Source organism: Petaurus breviceps, unplaced genomic scaffold (assembly GCF_028583685.1).
Source record: "Petaurus breviceps papuanus isolate PSGF00001 unplaced genomic scaffold, PetGlider_PUasm1.0 174, whole genome shotgun sequence".
Lineage (NCBI taxonomy): Eukaryota > Metazoa > Chordata > Mammalia > Diprotodontia > Petauridae > Petaurus > Petaurus breviceps.
Genome location: NW_027185761.1, coordinates 48,354,467 through 48,368,532, shown reverse-complemented (window position 1 = coordinate 48,368,532; position 14,066 = coordinate 48,354,467). Strand labels below are relative to the sequence as shown.

The following is a 14,066-nucleotide window of genomic DNA, read 5'->3' as shown; positions in this document are numbered from 1 at the left end:
TGCTCATTTTTTCCATCCCAGAATGTCCCTAATATCTTTTAAAGACAATCAATATTTCTAACATGATGGCACACACCAAGACCACAATAGTTGTCTTTCTTACATGACCGCGAACAAAGGAAAATGTTTTCTCATCACAGTGAATGGAGGATTAATTATCCAAATCCCAACAGGTAATGGAAGACATATCCAAACAGGCAAAGAATGCATAGAGTTTAGGGATGAGCTCTAAGCAGAAAAGATGTAGCCCCCGATTCAGAATAGAATGCAGTTGATGGACCAGATCAATCATCCTTTCTATAGTGTCCTTGTACAAAGATGAATTATCCCCTCACTCTTCTATCAGGTGCTTTACAACATATGAAATTCAACCATAATTAAAAATTAACTTAAAGGAAGAAGACCTTGTCCTATCCAAGTAATATTCCACTGAGAGTAAAACATTATTTTAATGGTTTATCATAAGTGCTGCTAAGCATCAATACAATTAAGTTTACTTACAACTGCTTACATTTACCTGTATTTAAATGAAATTCAGCTCCCCAAGATCACAGCTTTTGCCTTACTCCTCAATCTCCAGCAGGTTTTTTGTCCACTTATTTCTCCTTGGAATATAGAGGGGGCCCATCTCCACTTGAAGCTGTGCTGCTCACCATTCTGCAGTTAAGCCCTCCTCCAGTAGGCAGAGGTCGTGTCCTTAACAAGGGAACCAGCTCACTAACCCAGACTGTAGAGAATAACATTGGAAGGTATTTTTCCTACATCCTCTAATACATTTTTACTCACAGTCCTTAAAGTACCCAAGGCTCACCCAATAAGTGTGTGATGGGGACTATTTTATCCTGTACTTGCAAAGAGTTCTTCAATTTCCATTAAAAGTTAACTGAGGGGCAGCTAGGTGGTGCAGTGAATACAGCACCGGCCCTGGAGTCAGGAGGACCTGAGATCAAATACGGCCTCAGACACTTGACACAATTACTAGCCATGTGACTTTGGGCAAGTCACTTAAATCCAATTGCCCTCCAAAAAGCAAAAAAAAAAAAGTTTATTGAGATCTGCAGTCATGTTGAGGAAGAGGCAGATTTGCAGTCATCATTAAATACACACATTACAAATATACATTCATATATACAAACAAAAGTATATAGGCTCTTGTCTATATAGAACTTGGAAGTTCATAAAGTGTTTCATTCAACAACACTGGAAGGGTGGTAATAATCCTTATCTATAGATGTGGCTCAGAAAGGTTGCATGGCTTGTCCGTCATAGCAAAACTATCAATTATCAAAGCTATGCACACATACGTGTATCCAGTGTCCTCTTTCTAGCCCAACTCATTTTTACAAGTCACTCATCTATCCTCCTGTATGATTAGCTTCAACAACGTACATTATTATCATACAAGGGTTGGGTTTTTTTTTTTTTACTTAACTGTCTCTTCACAAAAATATAATCATTCAGTTCAAATTCAACAAACGTTTATTTAGCAGCTACAATGTGTAAGTCACTCTGCCAAGGGCTAAGAATAAAAAGACAAAAACAAATAAGCATTATCCTCAGGAGGTTTCTATCCTATTAATGGATGTGCACTCAGTAAAGATAAAGTAAAAAAAAAAAAAAAAAAAAAAGGAATGCCAAGTAATTTCTAAAAGAAGAGAGACCCAACTGGGGAAGAAGAGAATCATGGAGAGAGGCTCCATGTAGGAAGCAGTAAGATGGAGGACACTCCAGATTTGTGGGGAGTTGGGGAAGGGGGGGATGGCAACCTATACAAAGGTCCAGAGATTTTTTTTATGTAATCATAAATTTTAAATGAATGATAATAGAGAAAAAAATGAATGAACACTTTCTAATCTGAATGATCAAAAGTAAAAGGCATCTCCAAGAAAAGTAAAAGCAAGGGACAGGAGCTGTAACTATAATTCCAATGTATTTTCCCTCCCTAGCCTTTCCTAATACTGCACATCTGTCCATTGTGATTATTTATCTGCTGAAATCATGATGGGCATGAAGTGAAAACAGATCACAGGAAGTCAGAGGAGGTAGGTAAACTTTCAGAGAAAACACGAGATTCTTTCATAAATCAGGAGAGATGTGGAAACATTACACAAGTGAATGCTAGCCTTTTTTGGCACAACCAGGCTAGTACAAGGCAGGCCACCGTCACACTAACAGAGGAGACTGAGGACAGGTAGGCATACAACTGCAAGGGGAAAGTATATTAATTCCTTTAGGTAGTAAAACTCATTTATAGCAAGGATCTTGGCCTCCCTAGTAATTTGCTACACGTAGCCAAAGAACCCCCAAGACTCTTAATATGGCATCTAACATACTTCCACATCCACCTGCATTTGGAATTCAACTTGCAGGATTAGATCAGGGTTAGAATTGGATTAGGGAAATCAAATTAAAGTCCACCTTCCACAATGCATTAATTTTCCAAATCACGTGATATATTATTTGTGAATGTATTATTCCAAAGGAAAGCACTTAAAATATGCTTGGACTGTAATCCTGCTTCTAGGGGAGTGGGAGTGTTATGGTTAGATATGTATATTTACAGTCAGTCACACCTGAAGAATTAAAGAAAGTAATTAAGTAGATAAAATTCCACAGAAACCAAAAGGCACTTGTGTTAATATCATACTTTGTTTTTGTTGGTTTTTTTCTTTGTTTTCTTTTTTTTAACAGTCCTGGGAAATTATTGTTCTGGTGTTGTGGAATGTTGGATAGAGATCTGGCCTCAAAGCCAGAAAGCCTCACCTCTGACATGTATAGGCTGTGTGACCCTGAACAAGTCTGTACTCTAGGTAATGCCTAAGACTTCAAGGTACAGGCAAGGTGTCAACCCTCTTCTACTAATGATATCACAGGTCTAGTCCATACCCCTATTCTTATCATATCTTCCTGTGATACAAAATATGGCACCTCAAACTGCCAGGTGACTCAGCAGATAGAACATGGGTCTTGGAGTCAATGAGGTTAAATCCTGCCCAACACACAACTGGCTGTGTGACCCTGGGTTGGTCTCATAACCTCTCTCAGCCTGAGTTTCCTCATCTGTAAAGTGGGGGTAATAACATCATTTACTTACCAGACTGTGAGGATCAAATGAGATGTCACTTCTTCATTTGGTTACCTTTCCAGTTTTATAAATGTTAGCTAATATTATTATATTATGCAAAGCATAATATGCAGTCCCTAACCTCGAAGAGATGTGACAAATCACACAAAAACTACTTAATTTCTCAGATTTGTTTTCTTGGATTATTCCTGATTGAAGTTAGTGGGGTATGTGTCTGTGTGTATCTGTTGTGTGTGTGCGTGCGTGCGCGCATGCACGCGCATGCACACATGAGGGAGAAAGGGAGGAAGGGAAGGAGAAAGAGAGAAATCATTCCAGTATCTTTGCCAAGAAAACCTCAAATGGGACACACACACACACACACACACACACACACACACACATGCATATATATAATTCACTATCAAATTTTCTCCCATTTTAGTCTATATTCCTGTCGATTTCTACCTTCTCCAAACTATGTTTCAAGAAATGCTGATGTTCTCAGGAACAGAGAAGAGTTGGGGGAGAATATCCATAGTGTTCCAGGGGCCATCCTTCCCCAGTCTCAGATCAGACTATAACCCCAGAAGGCAAGCCTGGAGAGAAAGGACCAATCTCAGGAAAATTGTGCTCACTTCCTTCCACCCATCACAGGGGCCAAACAAAACACTCTCTCCCAAAACAAACTTACATCTGCTCCCCTCCCAATGACAATCCACAGTCACAGAAAAAGAGATATTCCAGTCCTAATTTGTGTTTCTGGGCTCCTTCGATGCCTCACAAGCTCCAATGTGGTTTTTGATCAAATTAATCTGGGAAAAAGCGATCATGGCACCCAGAACAATCTTCTCTTCTAGCTGTGCCAGGAGATAGGAAGTACTGCCATCTCTTCTACCTGGGAACCACAAACTTATTTCTTTAATATTTTGCTAACTATGTCTCAATAGAATTGGCTTTCTTTGTAACTCCAGTAATTTTATTTTATGAATTTAAAAGCATTCTCCCGAGAAAAGGTCCATAGATCTCCCCAGACTGCCAAATGGGTCCATGAGGTAAACAAGGTGAAGAATCCCTGCTCTAGCCTGATCTTGGGAAGGTTGGCTTCTTCCAGGTCACTATAAAATGGTCTATATTTATGGTGAAATGTCCCATTTTCCATGGATCATTCAGGCAGCCCTCATTTCCTAAAGGACAAAACCACTCCTTTCACTGAAATGATAATATCACCTGATAGCATTCTTCCTACCTTCAAGGAAAGTCTGAGGATTAACATAATGTCACCACATCTGCCAGACCACATCTGCCAGACCACGCCAATGCTCTAATCAACAGCATCTGTCCTTAGATTACATGTATCTCTATATGCACATAATAGAGTTTGGTGCCCCAATCAGAAGCAGAGATTTAAAAAAAAAAGCCTACTGCTGATATTTATATAGAGCTAAAAAGTTTGTGAAGCACTTTCTAAACTATATCTGACTGAGAAGGAGGCAGCATGGTGCCACAAATAAAAAACACTGACTCTGAAGTTAGAGGTCTGAATGCCGCCTTCAGCACTAACTACCCATATATCCTTGGTAAGTCACTTCATTACCCACGGACCTCTAAAAATCAATTTCTGGATTTTAAGCGCATAGTTGTAGAACTGGAAGGGCTCTCAGAGGCCACCCTGCCCTATTTTACAGAAGACGAATCAAGCTCCAGAGATGTTAAGTGATGTGTCCCAGGTCACATAAATAATGAAGAATGGAATTTGAACCCAGATCTTTAGACCCCAAATTTCAATCCACTCTGCCACACTGCCCCCCTCTGTTATGTCCATCATCTCATTACACATATATGCTCTTCTGGTCGAACACTACATGGTAAGAGAAAACTCTTCGGCATGTAAAGAAAATTTTCAGGTTTTCCCTCTCAAGAGACAGAACATCTCCCTGGTTTCTAGAGGAGATTCGAGAATGTGATTAAGTCAGTTCTTTACACTGATTAATTACTTTGGGACATTTTCCAAATATGGATCATGGAATATGGTCAAGATGGGACCAAAGAAGCAGAGATTTATAGTTAGGAGGGATCCCAGGGGGCTATATCTCTCTATTCTCACATTTTACAAGGAAACTGAGAATCAGAAAAGTTAAATGACCTTCCCAAGGTCGCCCATGTACTACGTCACAGTAACCCTCCAACTCCAAAGTCAGGATACCCAGGATCCCTAGCTTTGCTCAGTTATTATACCACAAGATGAGAAACGTGCGTTTGGAGTTTTACTGCTATTTGAACCCAAGAAGAAGAAATTTTTTGGCAGAAGGAAAAAAGCCTCACTTCTCTCTCTAAATTTTGCCTTCTCAGGTTGCCCAGGCAGGTGCAGAAGGCCATTTGCTCCAGGGCACTCGACATGTCCTGAACAGTCTTTCCAAATGAATGGTGGGGAGTTCACTACCTGCCACCAGGCTGGAAAGGAAGAATACCACTCCAAGGTAGACAATAAAAACAAAATGCCCAAGATGGTTCCTTAACAATGAAACCAACAAGCAGGCTGAGCCAAGACAGGCAGACGCTGATTTAAGAAGGGTGGGACAGGTAAGCCAAAGGCAGCATCCCCGATTCTTCCATCCCCACCCCCCATTCCCTTCCCTGAAAGAGGGCAGAAAAAGCTTTGTTTTTAGGAATCCTGTACGATTTAAACATGCAGATTCTGTGCTCTCTTACCTGTGCCTGGGTCTCCCTCCCCCTTATTCCAAATTGGGATCCTCAATCGGGGCAAGCTTTCCAAGTATGAGAATGGGGCGTGACCAGAGAAGTTTCTCTGTCTCATACCTGAAGACAAGAAACTGAGCATGCTCCAGACATAGTTACAGGGCTGAGAAGATTGTCCACACCCACATTCTCCTTTTGTGAATGAAACTACAGACCAGATGAATATATCAGCCTGGTTACGTTACTATGAGCCTCCAGGGAAAAGCAAAAGCAGCCAGAAATGGAGTGCCTAAGCAGCAACTAAGTTAAGAGTTAAGTGAATCAAAGGAGGAGCCCAGATTTCAACCCTTACTTTGACAAGAATTTCTTCTGTATCATCATCGGAATAGCTTGCACGTACAGAGCATTAAGCTTCACAAAGCTGATTGGTGTGCAAGCCACTCTGTTAAGCAGCAGGGACAGAAATAAAAGGGGTGGGAGGCAGGAACAGCCCCTGCCTTCAGGGAGTTTACATTCTAGAGCGGGAAGATAGCATGTAAAGAACTACACACATATCTATGATACAGACAAGGGAAGATGGATCCATCTGTGAGGAAGGCCCTTGCCTGAGGTTAGAGGGTGGGTTTGTGGCAGACAGAGACCTAGAGACTGGATTCTCCCTACTACTGGTCTAATTTTTTTTTTCAACCATACCAAATTCCACCAACCTGGCTTCCCATATATGAGTGAAGGAGGTGAAGAAAACTCCATGCTGTTGTCCCCCTGCCCTCTCTAGCAAATTAACTTTCCTGTGGCATTCCCATTCGATTCCACTCAGTAAGAATTGATCCATCACCTGCAATATGATCAGGCCTTTACTGGGCGCCTGGGGGGAAGGGAGGCAGAAGAGAAGTCTAAGACAAGGTCCCAGCCATTAGGCAGCAAGTGAGCAAGTTGGAGATTACAGACAGAGAAGCAAGAGAACGAAATAAAAATGAGTGGTTTAGACAAGATCTAAAGAAAGAGATCACTGTGGGCTGAAAATGGTAAAGGAAGGTCTGCTTAGACTAGACGGGCTGAGACATGAAGAATGGAGAGGGTGTGGACAGACAGAAGGGAGTTATTCCAGACGGAAAAGGAGCATGAGCCAAGGTGTAGGGGTCGATCTAGGCTTGGTATGTTCATGGGCCAGTGGGAAGAACAGGCTTCCCCACTGAGGGACCAGGGTAGGGGAAAGAAGGGGGAGGGGAAGGAGGGTTTACTAATGCCCTCCCCCTCCCTCAAGTGTCAATGCTTAGGGGCCTGCATAAGCCCCTCCCTCTCCAGGCTCAGGCCTCCCTGGTTGCCACCACAAAAACAAAGGTTAATACTTTCATAAAGCTCTAAAGTAAAATGTCAAAGGACATAAAAGTTTAAATCTGACCTATACCTGAGTCCACAGCTACTCTCCAAATTATCCCAGCAGGAACGAAATTAGCTTGCTAAGGTAGCCCCACACCTGCAGACAAAAATGGCACCTCCCTCTCCATTGCCAGGTTAACCCAAGAAGAAGCTTCCAGAAGGAAGAGAATGGGTTTTGCTTGTTTTTTTTCTTTTCTTTTTTTTGGAGGTGGGGGATGGGGGTGGGAGTCTTGCTTATTTTTAAACACAGGCAAACAAGCCAGCAGGAATTAAATTCCACTTTGTGAGCTAGAAGGATTACACAATCACAGATGTCAAACAGGAAGGCACCTTTGAAATCATTTAATCCAACCCAGACATTTTTCAGGTGAGAAAACTGGGCTGACTTGTCCAAGATTATGCCAAGTATTTGGTCCAATCACAGAAATCACAGGACCCATAGAGAGCTGGAAAGGCTATAAAGTCCAACTCACCCATTTTACAGATGAGGAAACTAAGGCACTGGATAGTTAAATGACTTGCCTAAGGGAACACAGCTGCCTTGGGTGAAATGAGATTTGAACCTGGACCTTCCTGACTTAGCACAATTCCTAGCACATAGTAGGCACTGAATAAATGTTCTGAATTGAATTGACTCCCAGTAGAAGACCCTAACCATTACAACATGCTGCTCATACTCATTCCCTTCTTTCTCCTCCTACAACTTTCACCTTGGTCTAGACCCTCATCCCATCACCTGGACTACTGCAGTTGCCGCTGAGTTAGCCCCAAGGCTCTCCCTTGGCCAATCCATCCTCCTCAGAGCTGAGGAATGGATAGTAATAAAGCACAGGCCTGAGCGGTCCAGTGCCCTGCTTACGTAACTTCAGTGGCCAGCATTTAACGCCTGTCTTTCCACATCTGCGGCATGCTGCTCTCTCTCCCACACTCTGTATTACATACAGTCAAACTGGCCAACTTACTGTTCCCCAGACATCCCATTCCAGCTGCCACCTGCCACACTTTTGCAAAGGTTATTTGTTCCTGACACCTGGAATGCCACACACCCCCTCCCCACACATTGCCTCTATTTTTCTACACTTCTCTGGGTTGTTTTCCACGTAAACTCCTTGAGAGGTTTCCTAGTGTCTGGCACAGTACATGACACATAGCGATGGTTCATTAAACGCTTACTGAAGTAGCAGGCCAAGATGAGAAGCCTGCTGCTCTGACTCCAAATCCAGAGTGCCTTTCTTTCACCTCCTTTTTTTTTTTCCAGAATAATTATCTCAATCGTTAGTGTCTCATGATTCTCACAAAGGAGACCCAGATTTGGAATCAGATTTGGAGTCCTGCTACTAGGCTCTCCCAGACTTCAGAGAACAACAGAATTTCAGAAATAGAGAGACTGCTGGTGGTCCTCTAATTCAACCCTGACCCAAGAAAACAGACCTTCTACAACTGGCCTGATTAGTGTGTTTCCAGCCTATGCTTGGAAATCTTCAATGTTGGGCAACTGAAGCAGCCCATTCCAACTTTCCATTCCTCCACCCATTTTTTCCACTAAACTCTAATATGTTTCAGAAGAAATCATCTTCCCTCCCCCTTTCAGAGTTCAAAGTACTAGTGAAATTAGGTACTACCGGACAACTCAAGGGAAGAAAAACCTTTGAATAATCAATCAACAAACATTTATTGTTTGCCATGTGCCAGGCATGGTGTTAAACACTAGGGTTAGAAAGAAAGGCAAAAAGCATCTCTGCTCTCAAGGCTTTCAAAGGAGATAACATGTAAAGAACTAAGTATCCATAAGATAACAGGAGAAAGTGGAGATAACCAAGCAGGGAGAGTCTCACCAGAGGGGATCCAGGCAGCAGGCTTGCATTCTCTTGACATTCCATGAATACCAAGAGATGCACAGATTGTCAATGAATCTATCCTTTATTCTTGATACTGACAGGTCCTGTCTTTTTTTTTTTTTGGTGGCATATTCTTCTGATAATATCCTGTAGACTGAATCTTCATCTCTCTATTGCTTATTAGGTAAAACACAGAAAAACACTATCATGGTTTTAGTGTGTATTTTTAAACCTGCATTAAAAAAAAGATACATCCTCTTTATTGTTAAGTCATAAAGAGGTCTCAGCAAAATTATAGGAGAATGAATGTAAGCACTTAGGAGAATTGAAGGAAATGGGGAAGGAACTAGGTGCAGGGCAGAAGTAATGAACATGGGTTGGGTATAACATTGAACATGTCTGGAAGATACTAAGGGAGAGGATCTGCTGAAAAGTTTGATCAAAGACGAGCGCCTAGGTGAAAGAATAATGGGACAAGAGTTCTGAAACCCCCCATGTGCTGAAGAGTCATCCTCGCCATTGGCTCTGTCTCTGTCACCCTCTCCTTCGGCTTCTTTTTCATCATCCTTGATCAACTCCAGATGTTTGTTTGCTTTGTTCTTTTCGCTTGTTTCTAGGCTCTCCAATAAAGAATCCACTTTCTGTTTTATCCGGGTCAACTCCTTCTTAATCTTCTAAAGATCATCACCTTTCAATTGCCAGATTTGGATGAAGAGCCTGGCTGCCCATTCTTGGAATTAAAACCACTTTGGCCTCCTCAGAAAGTGTTTTCTGACACACGGTGGCATTTTGAGGACATTACTGCATGAGCAATGAAAAGAGATGGCACACGTGCTGGGTAGCTGTACATCCTGTCATAATAATCTCATTGAAAATCATCTTCCAGGTGAAAGAAAGAGTCGTACATCTCCACTGCTGAATGCTTCACAGCTGCCTTTCCTCAGTTCACTTTCAGGTCTATGGCCAGATTACTATCTAGTACCTGGCCAGTAACTGCTCTGTCATCCTCTCCTGCCACAGCTGCACGAGCATTTCGCTAATTCACATACTGAACACAAAGGCAAAATCCTTATGAAAAGAGAAGCCTATGATTTTAACATACTTCAAGAAAAGAGCCTCAAGATTAGTCTTAACAATCAGAGTGTTGAGATTCCCATCGAAGACACAGTTCATGGAACAGGGACCAGTCTTGTTGGTGACACTGCTGACCACAGTGTTTCATAAGCCTGTATTTTTTTTAAAAGCAACGACAGAGAGTTGTGTTTAGTTTGGGAAAATCTGGTCAGAAACTTCTCTCAAAGCAAAATGCTTATAAAATACCAACATGTGTCTCTGATAGATTTTGTTCATTAGGAAACAAACAGCAAATAGTAACGAACTCTGCAGGCCAGACTCACACAAACCTAAGATGAACAATCCTTTTTTTTCTCCTTTCACCTGATGAGGAAAAAGTGCTGGTTTCTCTTGTATGTATGGAGTTTTCATAGATAATAAATTATGCATATTGTATACAGTAAGCCTGTGATCTCAATACATGGCCCAATCATATAGAAGGAAAACAACATCACACTGACCTTAACTAAATTAACTAGTCTACCCAGTCAAAACAACTGACTGGCTGCCTCATAGAGAAAGTGGAGAACTTCAGGGTGGGTCTGCCAAAGGGACTAGCCACCTATGGCAATCAAGAGCTGGACATGATTGGGATGAGGGAAGACTTTGGGTTTGGGTGGGTCAACTGCCAAAATCCTTGGTGAAGCTCTCAACTCAGTCTATATGAACTACTTGAAAATAAGAGACTTTAAAAATAAAGGCACACATTTGTTTGTAACACTATGCACAGCAAATTCTAGACTGATTTTATTTTTTAATTTTTCAAGTTGGGCTCCAAAACATTTGTGCCCATTGGACAGGATGGGCTCCCCAGAGGATATGGTTTGATCTCTTCGATTCTGACCCTTCTTGGCAGTTTCCACATTGCTACCAATTTCCTGGGCTTTCTCAGCTTGTTTCTAGCTTCCTATAGACAGGAATCCTAAGCCGCCCTCAAACTACAGAAAGATTTTTCTAAAAGCTCTTTGCCTAACATTTCCTGGCCTGAAACCCACATCAATGCTGCTTTCGTAACTCTTCTTCTTCCACTTCAGGCATAGACTGTATCCCCCTTAGTCTTGAATCCTTTGCCCTAAATGAATTTACTTTTTTCCTTTCAAATACAAGTATTTTTTTTTTCAGCCCACATCTGGTAATTTATCAGTGTAGGAGAACTTCTAGCATGGGAAATTCTCTCCACCAATTCAGGTAAGCAACTGCTCCACAACTTGTTTGTCCTTCATTCTTGAAGAGAGATGGCAATGCCATGACATGTAAGTGAATTGGATTTAAAGACTTCAAGAACTAGGGCTGCTAGGTGGCTCAGTGGATAAATCAACAACCGTGGAGTCGGGAGAACCTGAGTTCAAAGTCAGCTTCAGACACTTGACACCTAATTGTTGTGTGACCCTGGGTAAGTCACTTAACCCCAATGGGAGGGGGGAGGAAGAGAGAGAGAGAGAGAGAGAGAGAGAGAGAGAGAGAGAGAGAGAGAATAGCCTAGGATATCCAGAGGAGACAGGACCCACAATCACAAGCACCAGTATTGCCAAATACAGGACTAGAACCCAGATCTCCCTGCATCCACATCTGACCTTCACATCCACAAGGTGATGCTAGACTCCCTTAGAAAAGTCTATCAATGCTCATATAACAACAACTCAAGCTGATATAGGACTTGAAAATCATAAGCCATTTTCCTAACAACAACCCTATGGGGGAAGTGATGCAATTGTTAGTGTCTCTATTTCATTGATGATTTCACTGAGACTCAAGGAGGTATGAATGACTTCTGCAAAGTGATGTGGCTGGTAAATCTCAATGCTAGAATTTGAATACCAAGTTCCAAGTCCAGAGCCCTTCTAGATTTCAGTGTATGCATTGCTTCCCCTCTCCACTTTATGGCTTCCAATCAATTTCCCATAATAGACAGTAGTAGTAGTAGTAGTAGCAGTAGTGATAGTAGTAGTAGTAGTGGTGGTGGTAGTAGTAGTAGTAGTAGCAGTAGTAGTAGTAGCAGTAGTAGTAGTAGTAGTGGTGGTAGTAGTAGTAGTAGCAGTAGTAGCGGTAGTAGTAGTAGTAGTAGTAGCAGTAGTAGTAGTAGTAGCAGTAGTTGTAGTAGTAGTAGTAAAAATAATAAAACAATAATGACAACAATAATAGCAGCTAACAAACATGTGTATCACTTACTGTGTGCCAGGAATCAATCTAAGTGTTTTACAATTATTATCTCATTTGAATAACCCCAAGAGGTAGGTGCAAGGTGGCATAGTAGATAGAGTTCCTTGTCTACAGTCAGGAAGACTCATCTTCCTGAGTTCAGCTTGGATACTTCCTAGCTGTTTGACCCTGGGCAAGTCACTTCATCCTGTTTGCCTCAGTTTCCTCGTCTGTAAAATGAGCTACAGAAGAAAATGGCTAACCACTCTCATGGCTTTGCCAAATGGGATCATGAGGAGTTAGACACAACTGAAATGACTCAACAACAACAACAACAACAACAATGGAAAGTACTATTGTTATTTCCATTTTACATATGAGGAAACTGAAGCAGACAGAGGGTAAAGGACTTGACCAAGGTCACCCAGCTTGAAAGTGTCCTGGCCCGAATGTGAATTCAGGTCTTCCTGACTCTAATACACCACCTGGCTGCCTCCCAGACCTCCCCTTTCCCAACTGTTCCCCACACAGATATAGTGTCAAAAAGATGAAGCCCAAGACATCCTGAAATACTCTTCCACGGGATCAATCAAGAAATCATCTATTCATAGGCAGAGCACAAATATGGAGTCAGAGGGCTGAGATTCAAGGGCTTTCTCACTCATTGTGGGATCATGGGAAAGTCTACTCAATACTATTCATGGAGCATCTCTTACACAGCTACTCTAGCCCCTTGTTCTATGTTGGAGGTGTCCCTGCCCTCAAAGATTTATATTATACTGGGGGTGGGGGATTTCTGGAAGCAGGGGGATACAACATGTACACAGCTCAACAACGACTGCCCCTGAAGGGCAGTCAGGACTTGAAATCAGCCACAGTAGAAAAGACACTAGCCCTCCGATGAAAGTTCAAATCCCTTAGAGGATGGGTGCTGCCTTTATGACCTTGAGGAGGCCACTTAAATCTCTGGGTCTTCGTGCTCTCATTTCTAAAACCATGCATACAGTAGGCATTTAGGAAATATTGAACCAAAAAAATGAATGGGATGGGAAGGTGGCAACCAGTTCCTTCTTATGAGGCTACATTAGTACAAATTACTTTTTTTTTTCATGAAAATGAAGCTTTTGATTAAAAAATCAGCAAGCCAACTCCTCAGCATGATACAATTACCTATTTCCTATGTAGAAAGAGTCTGGTAAGATGCCAACTCAGTATACAGCACGAAGTCCAGTTGGAGTCTATCAGCATTTCCAAGGACAGCATGTGAATTCATATTGCTAACCCTTTTTGCTTGGAATTCCTTCTCAAGAGACTTTTATCAAATTGTATACATGTGTATGAAATTCCTCTCCCTGGGCACCAACCACCATGAGCCAATTACCAATTATCAAAAGGATCTTCTCCAGCCAGAGTGTTCTTAAAGGAGCCAGAATGGGGTCAACAGAGTCTATGCAAATGGCTGGCACTTCTCCCTTCCCTGACACCCTACTCTGACTTCAGAACTGAGGGGTTGAGTAGCCCCAGGTTATGTAGTGGGTACAAAGTTAGGGGATGGCCATATGTTGATGTTCCTAATGAACTAAATGGAATGGCTGACAGTAAAATAAATGTGTGTAAATGACTTTGGCAGAAAGGGTGAGTACAAGAGACTATTTTGGAGGGGATGGTTAATGATGAACGGAGACAAGCTTGGGGGAGGGGAGGTTCTTAAAAAAAAGTGACTTTTCAAGACAGAAACAAATTAAGTGTTCTATATTGAATATATCCAGCTCTCCAAAGTACTTTTGTCCAGATGAAATATATAGTATTCAAAATAGAAAACTATTCAATAG

General features: G+C 41.8%; 1 protein-coding gene and 1 pseudogene across 6 annotated transcripts in view; both read right to left on the bottom strand.

Moving 5' to 3' along the window:
• MAGI1 (membrane associated guanylate kinase, WW and PDZ domain containing 1) overlaps nt 1-14,066 on the bottom strand; it is a 740,901-nt gene that overhangs the window by 571,006 nt on the left and 155,829 nt on the right. The gene's annotated exons all lie outside the window — the stretch shown is intronic.
• Nucleotides 7,209-10,200, bottom strand: LOC138158309 (heterogeneous nuclear ribonucleoprotein C-like; annotated as a pseudogene).